Genomic DNA, 13707 nt, shown 5'->3' on the forward strand with positions numbered 1-13707 from the left:
ATTGTCTCCTTATATGGCTGTGATTGCGCAAGGAATGAGCCTACACTTTCTGTCGTTCCCCCAAGGCGTTAGCAGCATTGTGACGTATTTGTAGGCATATCATTGGAAGATTGACCATAAGAGACTACATTTTCCAAATGTCCGCCTGGTGTCCTGCGTGGAATTCGGTGCGCAATTGCCAGCTGCTTGTACTTTTCCATTTGATTGAGGGGAGAAACCATGCTTCCATGAACGATATATCATTGAAGAGATATGTGAAAAACACCTTGAGGATTGATTCTAAACAACGTTTGCCATGTTTTCAGTCGATATTATGGAGTTAATTTGGAAAAAAGTTCGCGTTTTGAGGACTGAATTTTCGTTTTTTTTTGGTAGCCAAATGTGATGTATAAAACGGAGCTATTTCTAATACACAAAGAATCTTTTTGGAAAAACTGAGCATCTGCTATCTAACTGAAAGTATCCTCATTGAAAACATCAGAAGTTCTTCAAAGGTAAATGATTTTACTTGAAGGCTTTTATGTTTTTGTTGAAATGTTGCGTGCTGGATGCTAACGCTAATGCTAACGCTAAATGCTACGCTAGCTAGCTACTTTTACACAAATTATTGTTTTCCTATGGTTGAGAAGCATATTTTGAAAGTCTGAGATGACAGTGTTGTTTACAAAAGGCTAAGCTTGAGAGATGGCATATTTATTTCATTTCATTTGCGATTTTCATGAATAGTTAACGTTGCGTTATGGTAATGAGCTTGAGTCTGTATTCCTGATACCGGATCCGGGATGGGGAGATCAGAGAGGTTAATTATAACCCAAGTCCTCCAAAAGTGCAAAAGTTTCCACAAGATGTCAACAGTCTTTAGAAAGAGTTTCAGGCGTTATTTTTTTTTTTATTACCCGGAAATTGTAGTTTTTCTAGATGGCTTCAGATTTTGGCTTTAGTGATTCCAATCACGTGGAGGAAAGCGCGTTCTGTGTTGTTTATCTCCGGTAAAGACAATAACGATTATCCGTCTTAAATTTTATTGTTTATTTGCGTATTACGATACCTAAGGATTGATTATAAAAGTTTATTAGTAACTTTTGGGATTCATTTTGTATGCATTTTGACGTAGGGAAACTGAATGGATTATTGACTGATGCGTACCAGCTAAACTGAGTTTTTATTCATATAAATTAGAACATTATCGAACACAAGGACAATTTGTGATGTAACTGGAACATTATGGAGTGCCAACAGAAGATCTTCAAAGGTAAGGCATGAATTATATAGTTATATCTGAGTTTAGTGTCTTTCCTTGCCGGTTGAAATATGATTGTCATGTGTTTGGGTGCTGTAAAGCCTTTTTGAAATCTGACACCTTGGCTGGATTAACAAGAAGTTAAGCTTTATTTTGACATATTGCATGTGTATTTTTAAGAATGTTAAATATGAACAATTCTGTAGTTTGAATTTGGCGCCCTGCACTTTCACTGAATGTTGGTCAGGTGGGACGGTAGCGTCCCATCTAGCCTAGAGGTTTTGAAATTACGTCAAAACAACGTTGATTTAACCAGTGTTGGCAGCAGGTGGCCTAGTGGTTAGAGCGTTGGACTAGTAACTGAAAGGATGGAAGATCGAATCCCTGAGCTGACAATATAAAAATCTGTTGTTTTGCCCCTGAACAAGGCAGTTAACCCACTGTTCCTAGGCAGTCATTGAAAATAAGAATTTGTTCTTAACTGGCTAGCCTAGTTAAATAAAGGTAAAATAAAATAAGTGAGTGGCCAGTGGGTTGGCTTGTATGAAGAGAGAGTGTGTCAATGGCAGGTGGAATGGTAGTGCTGTTGTACATTCTGTGGCAGGCGCGTTAAGGTTGAAAGTGGTGTTACCAGGGTGATGAGTGGGCGCTTTGAACAGCATTATTTAATTAAACTGAATGAGATCACAGTGCTCGAGATTCACATCAGAGAGTAGCTTTACTTTCATTTTGCCTGCAGAGTTGCATGCAGACACGCTGATACGAAAGAACTGGTTGCTTTCAGTCTGAAAATATTGCCATAGAAGCAGATGACCCATAGATTTACACATAATCAATGAGGGCAGTGAGACAAAGAAAGATCACTGGTTTAATGTCCTAACATCAAAGTAGTGTGTATAGATTGAAATGTGCCACGTTGAGGCTTTCATCAGGCACTAAATACTGATGGAAACACCACTAACATGGTCGACAGCTCATAAAAGCAAAACATCTGTTTAGGCCATAAACATGTTTAGACTTTGTACATTTATATGGCACTAGAGATGCTGATCCTGCCTTCACCACTTTTGTACCATTCAACTCTGTCCCATATTCCCAAAACTCAGGAGACATATGCTTTTCGTAGCAGATTTTATCTTCTACCTTACAAATGTGACTTGTTTCAGGATACTAGGCGTGCATCTCGCGTCACTACTTCACAGGAGAGGCATTTGAACATAAGCATGATATATATATATTTTTTTTTACTGTGAAAAAATGCCATGCTATTGTTTGAGAGCTCCTAACAACAAAACACTTTTTTTTACCATGATCGGTTTGATAAATTCACCTCTGAAGGTAAAATGTGTACTTACATTCTGAAATGCTTTATCATCCAAAGAGTCCCAGAGATAACATGAAGTGTGGTTTTGTGAGATAAAATCCTTTTTCATATCCTAAAAAGGTCCATATAGCATACACGATCGATTTTGTATTTCCACTCGTTCAATTTGCAAAGAAAGGAATCTGTGAAGATCTAAGCCTAAACGTTGTTTCAACCAGTCAAATCATGTTAGTACTTATTCCTCAGAGATCCTAGAACGTAACCAGACTTCACTATATCATTAGGAGTATAAGACACCAAATTTCCTCAGAGAGCGACGTCTTTATGGCACGCCAATGACGCAGGCAGTCTTCACTTGATTGACTAACTTTGTCAAATAAGCACCAATCGGGGTCAAACAAAGCTAGCTAGATAGCCAATGAGCTGGGCTTTGTGGGAGTATAAATGTTGCTGCTAACCTTGTGCGACATCAAGCCTTTTCCTTTTGGACAGAAATGATAAGAATATGGAGAGTTATGAAAACTGGGTGTTTTGAAAATGTTGAACTTATAATATGGCTACTAATACTGGAAAAGCTAAATCAAAGTCAAAGTATACAGATATGACGATATTCTTGCAGAAAAATGTAATGTGAATATAAATGTCTCCTTCACGATTGGACCAAATGTACCTGGGTAACTTCACACTAAATGTCATGGAGTTTGCTCATAGCTCAAGTTATATCTGAAACTTTGCACACACACTGCTGCCATCTTGTGGACACCATCGGAATTACAACCAGAGTGATGGCTAGATTTGGGACCTCTCTGTTGCATTTCAAAGACGGTGGTAGAAAAAAAGGTTGGTTTTTTTATTTGTATTTTCTTCTACCAGATCTATGGTCTTATCTCCTACATTCCCATTTCCACAAACTGCAAAGTGTTTCCTTTTAAATGGTACCAAGAATATGCATATCCTTGCTTCAGGGCCTGAGCTACAGGCAGTTAGACGTGGGTATGTCATTTTTGGTGAAAATTTAAAAAAAGGGGGCTATCCCTAAGAATTAAAACACCTGTCTCCGGATTACATCTTCAAACTAAGGACAACTATGGCATCCATGACAGAGAGTGAGAAGCATTCATCCGTGTATAGGAGTAAAATATTCTAGCTAGCTACATTTTCATATATTATACATCTCTAACTTTGTCACGAAGTCGTTTTCATTGCATGTTAACGTATACTGATAATTAGCCAGCTAACATTAGTTGGCTAGCTCGATAGCTAACATTACGTGTATGATCTGTTTATTACTTGTATCTCAGAGCCATTTACATGGCTAGTCATAGCCTAATGTTAGCTAGCTAGCTAACATTGAACCTAGTTGGTTAGCTTTAGCTACCTGTAGATTTATGCAGAGTAGTAATGTTATGAATTGGGATTATGGTTCATTGTTTAGCTAGCTACATATCTAAATGAAAGACTCCATGCCTTTTATTTCGTCACCATCACAACCGTAAGCTATTTTCTGTAATTAGCTTGCCATTAACTTGTAACTAAAGATATTGCTTACAGTTCATTTTCCTGTACAAATGTATTTTTTTTATAAAGTTAAGACGTTGTCAGCTATATGATATGAATGGAATGTCCATGCTTTCATAATGACAACTGTATACAGACATGTTGATAGACAGTGTAAATCAGCCTTTAGTCTTTGGTTTGGTTGTTGAGCACATGGTCTCACATGTGAATCCTTAAAGAGATGGGTGGGGCTACGGCTTAAGAGGGTGTGAATGATGCTGAATGGGTGGAGATAAAGAAGAGCTCTCCAGTAGGTGTACCAAAACATTCAAGGGTCATTTTCTCAAAAGTGGAATTACAAGTTTATCAACTTTCAAAGCAGAATTACTTTCCCATTGTTGTTCAACTGTAGTGTATGATATACAATTTTCGTAGCTCCGAGTCTGTACTTTCATCCAATGTAAAAAAAAAAAACATTTCAAATGTTGCTACATAAGACTGAATCGAACCGGTCCCTCCCAAATGTCTCTGCTATAAAACATGGTGTTCTGTTCACTGTCTGGTGGAAGCCAAATGCATCAACCATATCTACTCCTTCAACCATAACTGCTGTTTGGAAAACTGGCGTTCAAACAACACAGGCTTTCAAACCACAACAACAAAAATGTCCCACCCCATCTGGTGGCCAGTGTAACAGTATAACTTTAGACCGTCCCCTCGCCCATACCCGGGCGCGAACCAGGGACCCTCTGCACTCATCAACAACAGTCACCCACGAAGCATCGTTACCCATCGTTCCACAAAAGCCGCGGTCCTTGCAGAGCAAAGGGAACTACTACTTCAAGGTCTCAGAGCAAGTGACGTCACCGATTGAAACGCTATTTAGCGCGTACCACCGCTAACTAAGCTAGCCGTTTCACATCCGTTACACCAGCAACGTAATGTAATTTCTCTACCCTAAGTCGCCTCCAACGTAGTTTTAGAGAATTTGACTGTCTAACCAGCCTCACAACCACAGACCATGTGTAACCATGCCAGCCCAGGACCTCCACATCCGTCTTCTTTACCTGCGGTATCGTCTGAGACCAGCCACCCGGAGATCTGATGAAACTGTGGGTTTAAACAACAGTAGAATGTATGCACAAACTTTCAGATACCGTATCAGGGAAGCTCATCTACATGCTCGTCATCCTCACCAGGGTCTTGACCTGACTGCAGTTCAGCGTCGTAACCAACTTCAGTGGGCAAATGCTCACCTTCGATGGCCACTGGCACGCTGAAGAAGTGTGCTCTTCATGGATGAATCCCAGTGTAATAGAGTTAGGGGGCAGCATTTTCACTTTGGATGAATTGCGTGCCCAAACTACTCTGTCCCAGATGGAAATATATGCATATTATTATTACTGGTGGATAGAAAACACACTGAAGTTTATAAAACTATGTCTGTGAGTATAACAGAACTCATATGGCAGACAAAAACCTGAACAGTGCCATTTGAAGTCCATGTTAGTTATGGATGTGCATGCACTTCCTAGGGCTTCCACAAGATGTCACCGTCTTTAGATTCTGGTTGTATGATTCTACTATAAAGGAGGGGCTCATAGGAGCTCTTTTACTAAGTGGTCTGGCAGAAAGCCTCGGTCTCATTGCGCGCGGGTCACGAGAGAGTATGCTTTCGTTCCAATGCTTTTCTTCAGACAATGAAATTCTCCGGTTGGAAAATTATTGATGATTAATGTTTAAAACATCCTGAATATGGATTGCATACATCATTTGACTTGTTTCTACGACCTGTAACGGAACATTTTGAGTTTTTGTCTGTAGGAATTGCTCGTGCTTTTTGAAGATTGAATGCTGGGCTGAACAAGCTAACAACAAGTGGCTAAATGATGGGCTTTATGGAACTTTATGGAACAAATCAGTCATTTATTGTCGAACTGGGATTCCTGGGACTGCCTTCTGATGAAGATATTCAAAGGTAAGTGAATATTTATAGTGTTTTTTGTAGCTTCTGTTGACGCCAAAATGGCGGCTATTTCTTTGGCTAATTTGGGTTCTGAGCGCCGTTCTCAGATTATTATTTTTCCGTAAAGTTTTTTTGAAATCTGACACAGCGGTTGCATCGAGGATACGTTTATCTTTAATTCCGTGAATAACACTTGCATCTTTTATCAATGTTTAATGTGAGTATTTCTGCAAAATCTGCACTAACACGCCAGTGTAAACTGATATGTTTTATATATATATATATATATATATATATATATATATATATATATATATATATATATAAATATCACGCCCAATTTTTCAGTTTTTGATTTGTTAAAAAAGTTTGAAATATCCAATAAATGTCATTCCACTTCATGATTGTGTCCCACTTGTTGTTGATTCTTCACAAACAAATACAGTTTTATATCTTTATGTTTGAAGCCTGAAATGTGGCAAAAGGTCGCAAAGTTCAAGGGGGCCGAATACTTTCGCAAGGCACTGTATGTTGTGTTTTCGCTGTAAAACATTTTAAAAATTGGACACAACGGGTAGATTAACAAGATGTTTATCTTTCATTTGCTGTATTGGACTTATTAATGTGTGAAAGTTAAATATTTCAAAAAAATGTTTTTAATTTCTCGCGCCACCTTTTCAGCTGAATGGGGGGGGGGGGGGGGGGTGTTCCTTTTGAGGGACTCCTTGCCACTGTACCGGGCAGATGGCAGACTGTATATAGCATTGTGTGGGCGAGCAGTTTGGTGATGTCAACATGTGAACAGTTGGCTTCATAATGGGATTCCTGAGGCCCGTTGCTGTGCAATTCTCCCGCCGCCTTCACATCATGTTTCAGCATGATAATCCACGGGCCCATGTCACAAGGATCTCTACATAATTCCTGGAAGCTGAAAATGTCCCAGTTCTTTCATGGCCTGCAAACTCACCAGACATGTCACCCATTGAGCATATTTGAGATGCTCTGAATTCAATGTGCACGACAGAGTGTTTCAGTTTCCGACAATATCCAGCAACTTCGTAGAGCCATTGAAGAGGAGTGGGACAACATTACACAAGCCACAATCAACAGCCTGATCAACTCTATGTAAAAGAGATGTGTCGAATTGCATGAGGTAAATTGTCATCACACCAGATATTGACTGGTTTTCTGATCCACGCCCCAACATATTTTTAAAGGTATCTGTATTCCGATTCATGTGATTGAGGCCTAATGAATTTATTTTAATTGACTGATTTCCTAACTCAGTAAAATCTTTAAAATTGTTGCATGTTGCGTTAATATTTTGGTTCAGTCTAGTTTTTGTTCTCCTTAAAATGATCACGAGTGTTGCATCGTAGATAAAAAAAAAAAATAGCTGCTCTTTTTTTTCATTAAAGTGTTTCATGTTAAATCGGGCATTTTGATTTGAACATATGGATTGTTTAAGATTTGTTGGCTAGGCTACCTATTTAATTATTTAGTTTATGGATCAAGCCTTCTGATCTCATTCCTAGTGATTAGTGTTTGTGTATGCTGCTGTCCAGCGGTTCTGAATTTGTGATGCACCTGTCTGTCCACATTTTTCTGTGCAATAGTCTTTTGATTTGAACATTTGAAAAGTTTGTGTGTACTAGGCTATTTGATGTAATTTATATGTTACAGCACTTTGGTTTCAATAACTGATATGTTGAAAAGGAACGAAATTCTGATTCTGTCTTCAGTCCTTATTAAAGAGGATAGATGGGCTTAAGTCTGGAACAGTGGACACATAAAATTCACAAAACCTAGTGATCAAACACAAAAATGGTTCCAATCGTTTTTTCACTTCATTTTCCACATCGTGAATTTTACAACACTTCCAACCAACTATGGCTTACTTTGGCGTGCCGTTTTGATTCATTTGTGACTCTCTCGGACAAGATGAGGTTGATTAATATATTTGCCTCAATTTACTCTCAACTCTGTTCCTAATTAGCATTCAGAAAAGACCTCAGCAAGTCTACAAGCCCCTGTTGGTCATCTCTAGCCGACACTGTCAGCTACCATTCACAAGTGCGATCAGAGACTTGTCCAATGCCCAATCCATGTTCTGTATTGAAATTAATTGAATAAAGTGTTGAACTTCATCCATCCCCTTAAACTGACTAGAGCTTAGCTAGATAATTAGCAGAGTAGTACAGTGGCTTGCGAAAGTAATAAGTTTCTTATTTTGCCTTACAACCTGGAATAATACAAATACATTTTTTGGGGGGTTTTTATCATTTCATTGAAAATTTGTGAAACAAACAAGAAATAAGACAAAATGGAAAACTTTAACGTACTTTGTTTAGCTATTAAGTTAAGTTTGAGCGTCTTAGCAATAAAATGTGTTCTATACTGCTGTCAACATTCTACAAGGAAATAGCCACTTGATAATAAAATTAACTAAATTAGTTCAGATACAAAACGTAGATGAGTGATAACTCACTTCTAGAATGCTGTCATTGATAATGAATCTCAAAAACTATTGACATTCAGAAGTGACTTTGTTTAGACATCCAGCCTGTATAGTAGTTGCATGACCAGAGACAAATTTTCATATGCACAGTTTATTTATTTTGGAGTTGTAGATGCATTCAGTCTTGATTTATAGGATCCTTACCACTATATGATTGATATGTCAAGTGATAAACTTTTAATTGATAACTTGGGAGTTATGGAAAAACTGGACTTGTCCTCATGTGAAAATTACTTTATTTAATAGCACATTTTTTACAACATGCATTTCAAGGTATTCAAAGTCTTGCATTGAAAGGCATATGGAACTTAACATCCTTCCTCTTGGCAGGTCTGTAGGTGACCAGGGGATTCTCTCTACCATATGAATGTCTCAATGGAGCTCATAAGTGTAGCCACGCAGCCTATTTTGGTGGTTCACAATATCGGCCGTACGGATGTGGAATGCAAGTGGAGGAATCCAGCTGTGCCCAACCAGGTGCACTTAGTGGAGGACCTTCAACCCTCCGCCCTGAGAGCCCACAGAGGAGGATCTTCAGGGCTAAGGAATGCTCTCTAGGGCAGGTTCAGGGGAATGCCATGTTTCCTTGCACTTGAGCCAGAACAACCGCTACCATCCCTGTCTGTACCAGACATTGTAAAAAACAAGGATACCTGGAGCATGCAGGCATCCTAGCTGGCATGGCGCTCTCGGTGGAGCAGCAGGAGGCTAGTCGGCAGGCAGCATTTGAACAGTGCACCAACCCCAACTGGGCACCATGAGGAGAGGGAGCAATTATGGAGCAGTGGTTAATGCCAAGCACGCTAGTCTGTGGCTGCTAAAAAGAGTCCTCAGATCAGTCGTTGGATGGGGTGTAAAGTGTCTGTAAAGTGGGGCACATAATGAAGAAGAGTGCATCAAGGCACTATTGATGTGCTTTGGGTCACAGGGTCTGGGATCCTGGGTGCCACACTGGATGGACTGGTGGGCACCACAGCAGTGGAGGTCAAGTGTCCCTATGGTGCAAAAAGGACCTTACCATTGAGGAGGCAGTGAAGTCAAAGGATTTCTAAAACAAGGAGGGAGGGTCTTACCACCTCCGTGAGACCATTCTTACTGGCATCAGCTCCACATCACTGGAAGGGACACCTGCTTCTTCGTTGTGTGGACCACCAAAGCCTCCATCACCGTCCCCATCCAGCGTGACAACCTCTGACAGACTCAGATTGCGCCTCCTGTCAGTACCTGTTTTCAGGGAAGCCAATGATTTAAAAAAAATATTCCACAGTTCATACACACGCACTAGGTTCCCAGAATAGGTTATATTACATACAAGTTTAGCTCAAAGCAGCCAACGAAAGTAATGTAGTCCCCTTTATCATGGGCACAGCGGGAATTTATATTTGTATTGTACTTGCTGAATGCCCCAGTCTTTCTAGCCTGTACCTGGCATTGTTGAAAAATGTAACAATTAATAAAGGTCATACATTTTTCACCATAAGCTCCTAGAATAGGTTATATTATATTCAAGTTTTTCCCAAAGCAGCCAATTAAATTAATGCAGTTAACTTAAGTTCAATCAAAGGCTGGTCTGAGTGCATCTCTTCAGTTTCATTCTAAGTTCAGCACAACTCATATAGCATTTTATCATGGGCACAGTGGGAATTTATATCTGTGATGTTTAAAGAATGTCTTACCCCCAGAGTGAGAGCGAGTGAGAGAAAGAGTACATCATTTCCAGCAGATCTCCTTGATGAGGGTGTTGTTGATCATGCACTGCTTCTCGTGGGGTGTGCCGGATGTACCACATGTCACGCCTCATGTCTAAAACATGGGGAAAAGGCGAGAAAGTAAAAATGTCGATGCATCTACAAATTCAATGTTTAACACAATATTGTATCATATTTGATGAGTCACTGGCCTGTCCGCCCACGGGCTCAATGTGCTGTAGTCTCCACAACTGGACGCTCGTGCTCGGATCACACTGGCACAGGATGTCCACGCACCGGCTGGCCTGAGAGATGCACTCCTGTTGGACTGGAAAACAAAGTGAGATTTGGTCAGTGGTAGGTTTTTCCTCAATGCAGTATCACCTTTATTTGAACAAAAAAACTCATTGTTTATCAAAACACAAACACATCTTGGACAATTTGACAAGTGATCCCTCAACACCCAATCCTCATTGTTTGTTCTTATTCGCAATCAACAGTCTGGATCTTCCTCCATGGTGGATGAGCTACCTTTTCTGGTAAATACAGGGCAGCTACAGACCTGTAGCCTTTACTAGCTAGCTAAGTTGATGACAAAAATGGTAACATTATATTCAAATACCATAGCCCACAGACTTTACTATAGTATCAGTAAAATAGACTAGATGTGCAGATAGCCCAAAGTCCTACTATGTGAATGGGATATTTCTGCTAGGATTGAGGAATTATCTGGAATGCTCAACTAAATGATCAAGATAGTCTAGCAAATTTTCAAAAGCATCTAGCATCTTACCACAGATCTTTGACCAGCTTGTTAACAAATAGCAAACCCTCCTTCAGGGTTATCTTTGGTCTCTTAGTTGCCTCTCTGATTAATGCCCTCCTTGCCTGGTCTGTTAGTTTTGGTGGGCGGCCCTCTCTTGGCAGGTTTGTTGTGGTGCGATATTCTTTAAAAAAATTGAATAATGGATTTAATGGTGCTCCGTGGGATGTTCAAAGTTTTGGAACTTTTTCTATACCCCAACCCTGATCTGTACTTCTCCACAACTTTGTCCCCGACCTGTTTGGAGAGGTCATTAGTCATCACGGTGCCGCTTGCTTGGTGGTGGTGTTGCCGCTTGCTTGGTGGTGCCGCTTGCTTGGTGGTGCCGCTTGCTTGGTGGTGGTGCCGCTTGCTTGGTGGTGGTGGTGGTGGTGGTGGTGGTGGTGGTGGTGGTGGTGGTGGTGGTGCCGCTTGCTTGCTTGGTGTTGCAGACTCTGGGGCATTTCAGAACAGGTGTATATATACTGAGATCATGTGACAGATCATGTGACACTTTGATTGCATACAGGTGGACTTTATTTAACTAATTATGTGACTTCAGAAGGTAATTGGTTGCACCAGATCTTATTTAACGGCTTTATAGCAAAGGGGGTGAATACATATGCACTTTTCAGTTTTTTTATTTTTTAATTCACTTCACCAATTTTGACTATTTTGTGCATATCCATTACATGAAATCCAAATAAAAATCAATTTAAGTTACAGGTTGTTATGCAAACAAAATAGGAAAAATGCCAAGGGGGGTGTATTCTTTTGCAAGCCACTGTAACCAGCCTGAATAGGCCTATAACTCCATTCCTATTCTCTTCAGTGTAGAGAAATTAATCGAAATGGAAATGAGCTATTATCAGGCTGGTTAATGTGATGCATGTCTGTTAAATATGGAAAAATCCACCTGCACTCGGCCCCGCCCTACCTACTCATCCAGTAAGGAGCCGCTACTGCGTTGTGGTCGTGGCATACAGCATACTTTTTATTAAACGGTACGTGCTAAATAGTATGCGACAATAAGTACATAGTATGCAATTTAACTATGTAGTACGTTAGTATGGGTAATCGGACACGGCCACTGACAGAGCACCCCCACCACACACACACACACACACACACACACATAGGCTGTGTGTGTCTGTATTAGGCTAACACTGAATACTACTAGTCTAATAACATAGAAGTAAGCTAAGGTAAGCCCCGAGTTGGGTTACATTGTAATGTTATTTTTGGTGTTGATGAGTTACTCTAGTGATGGAAGGAGAAACTGCAGCAAAGAATTAGCCAGCTGCACAGAAATATACTGTAGATGGGACACATTTTCAATTAACTGGTATTTAGCTATGTTTTTATCGATTGTATGGCTGCAACCACTGAATTTTGATAGTATTATTGAAAGAATAAAATCATCCATCACAAAATCTGCCGCTGTCATAATACAGCCAATGCTGCACAGCGAAGCCTCTCGCTCGGCTCGTTTCCTCAGCAAACGACGTCAGCTAGCCAGCTAGTGCTCGTCCACACAGCTAGCAAGCTAGCACTCGTAATGGAAATGGGGGTGGTGAAACGTGAATTTGGACCAATCCTTGACAATCCATACATCAAAGCCTAGCTACAAAGCTTTACTGTGTAACCTGCTATGTTTTTTTTCCATGTCTCTGAAACCATCTGAATGACAGAAGTGAAGGAAAAACATGTTACCCTATACCCTCAAAGAGCAAAAATGAACACACTGATTTCACAGGTTTGACAATGACCCCATCAACAGGGCATGAGTGGTCACTGAATAGTATGAGATGGATGAAAACGATGTAAATAATATGCCAGGTCCATCTCGGTCACCAGATATCAACCCAATTTAACACTAGTGGGAGATTCTGGAGTGGCGCTTGATACACCATTTTCAATCAACAAAACACCAGATGATGGAATTTCCCATTAAAGAATGGTGTCGCATCCCTTCAATAGAGTTCCAGACACTTGCAGAATCTATTCCAAGGTGCATTGAAGCTGTTCTGGCAGCTCATTGTGGCCCAACTCCCTATAAAGACACTTTACTTTCGAGTGGTGCAGCGGTCTAAGGCACTGCATCTAAGTTTTAGAGGCATCACTACAGACCCTAATTCGATTCCAGACTGTATCACAACCGACCGTGATTGGTAGTCCCATAGGGCGACGCACAATTGGCCCAGCATCGTCCGGATTGGGGTTTGGCCGGGGTAGGCCGTCATTGTAAATAAGATATGTTCTGACTTGCCTAGTTAAATAAAAAAAATTAAAACATTTACCATCCATTCAGAAAGTATTCAGACCCCTTGACTTTTTACACATTTTGTCATGTTAAAGCACCATTCTAAAATTTTAAAAAGTGGCATCCATCATTCTTCAATGGAAGAAGTTTGGACCACCAAGACTCTTCCTAAAGCTGGCCGCCTGGCCAAACTGACCAAGAACCCAATGGTCACTCTGATAGAACTCTAGAGTTCCTGTGTTGAGATGGGAGAACCTTCCAAAAGGACAACCATCTCTGCAGCACTTCACCAATCAGGCCTTTGTGGTAGAGTGGCCAAACGGAAGACACTCCTCAGTAAGAAGCACATGACAGCCTGCTTGAAGTTTGCTAAAAGGTACCTAAAGACTCTCAGACCATGAGAAACAAG

The 13707-nt window shown here is 40.3% G+C and overlaps 1 long non-coding RNA gene across 1 annotated transcript; it reads right to left on the minus strand.

Annotated features, from left to right (window-relative positions):
- Nucleotides 1-9152: 9152 nt before the first annotated feature.
- Nucleotides 9153-10353, minus strand: LOC149985145 (uncharacterized). The gene is made up of 3 exons (XR_016490387.1): nt 10222-10353; nt 9642-9769; nt 9153-9540 (listed from the first exon to the last, which is right to left on the minus strand). It is a non-coding gene; the product is annotated as an uncharacterized LOC149985145 (long non-coding RNA).
- Between the last annotated feature and the right edge of the window lie 3354 nt (nt 10354-13707).

Source organism: Oncorhynchus mykiss, chromosome 2, assembly GCF_057628025.1.
Source record: "Oncorhynchus mykiss isolate SJ-2025 chromosome 2, ASM5762802v1, whole genome shotgun sequence".
Lineage (NCBI taxonomy): Eukaryota > Metazoa > Chordata > Actinopteri > Salmoniformes > Salmonidae > Oncorhynchus > Oncorhynchus mykiss.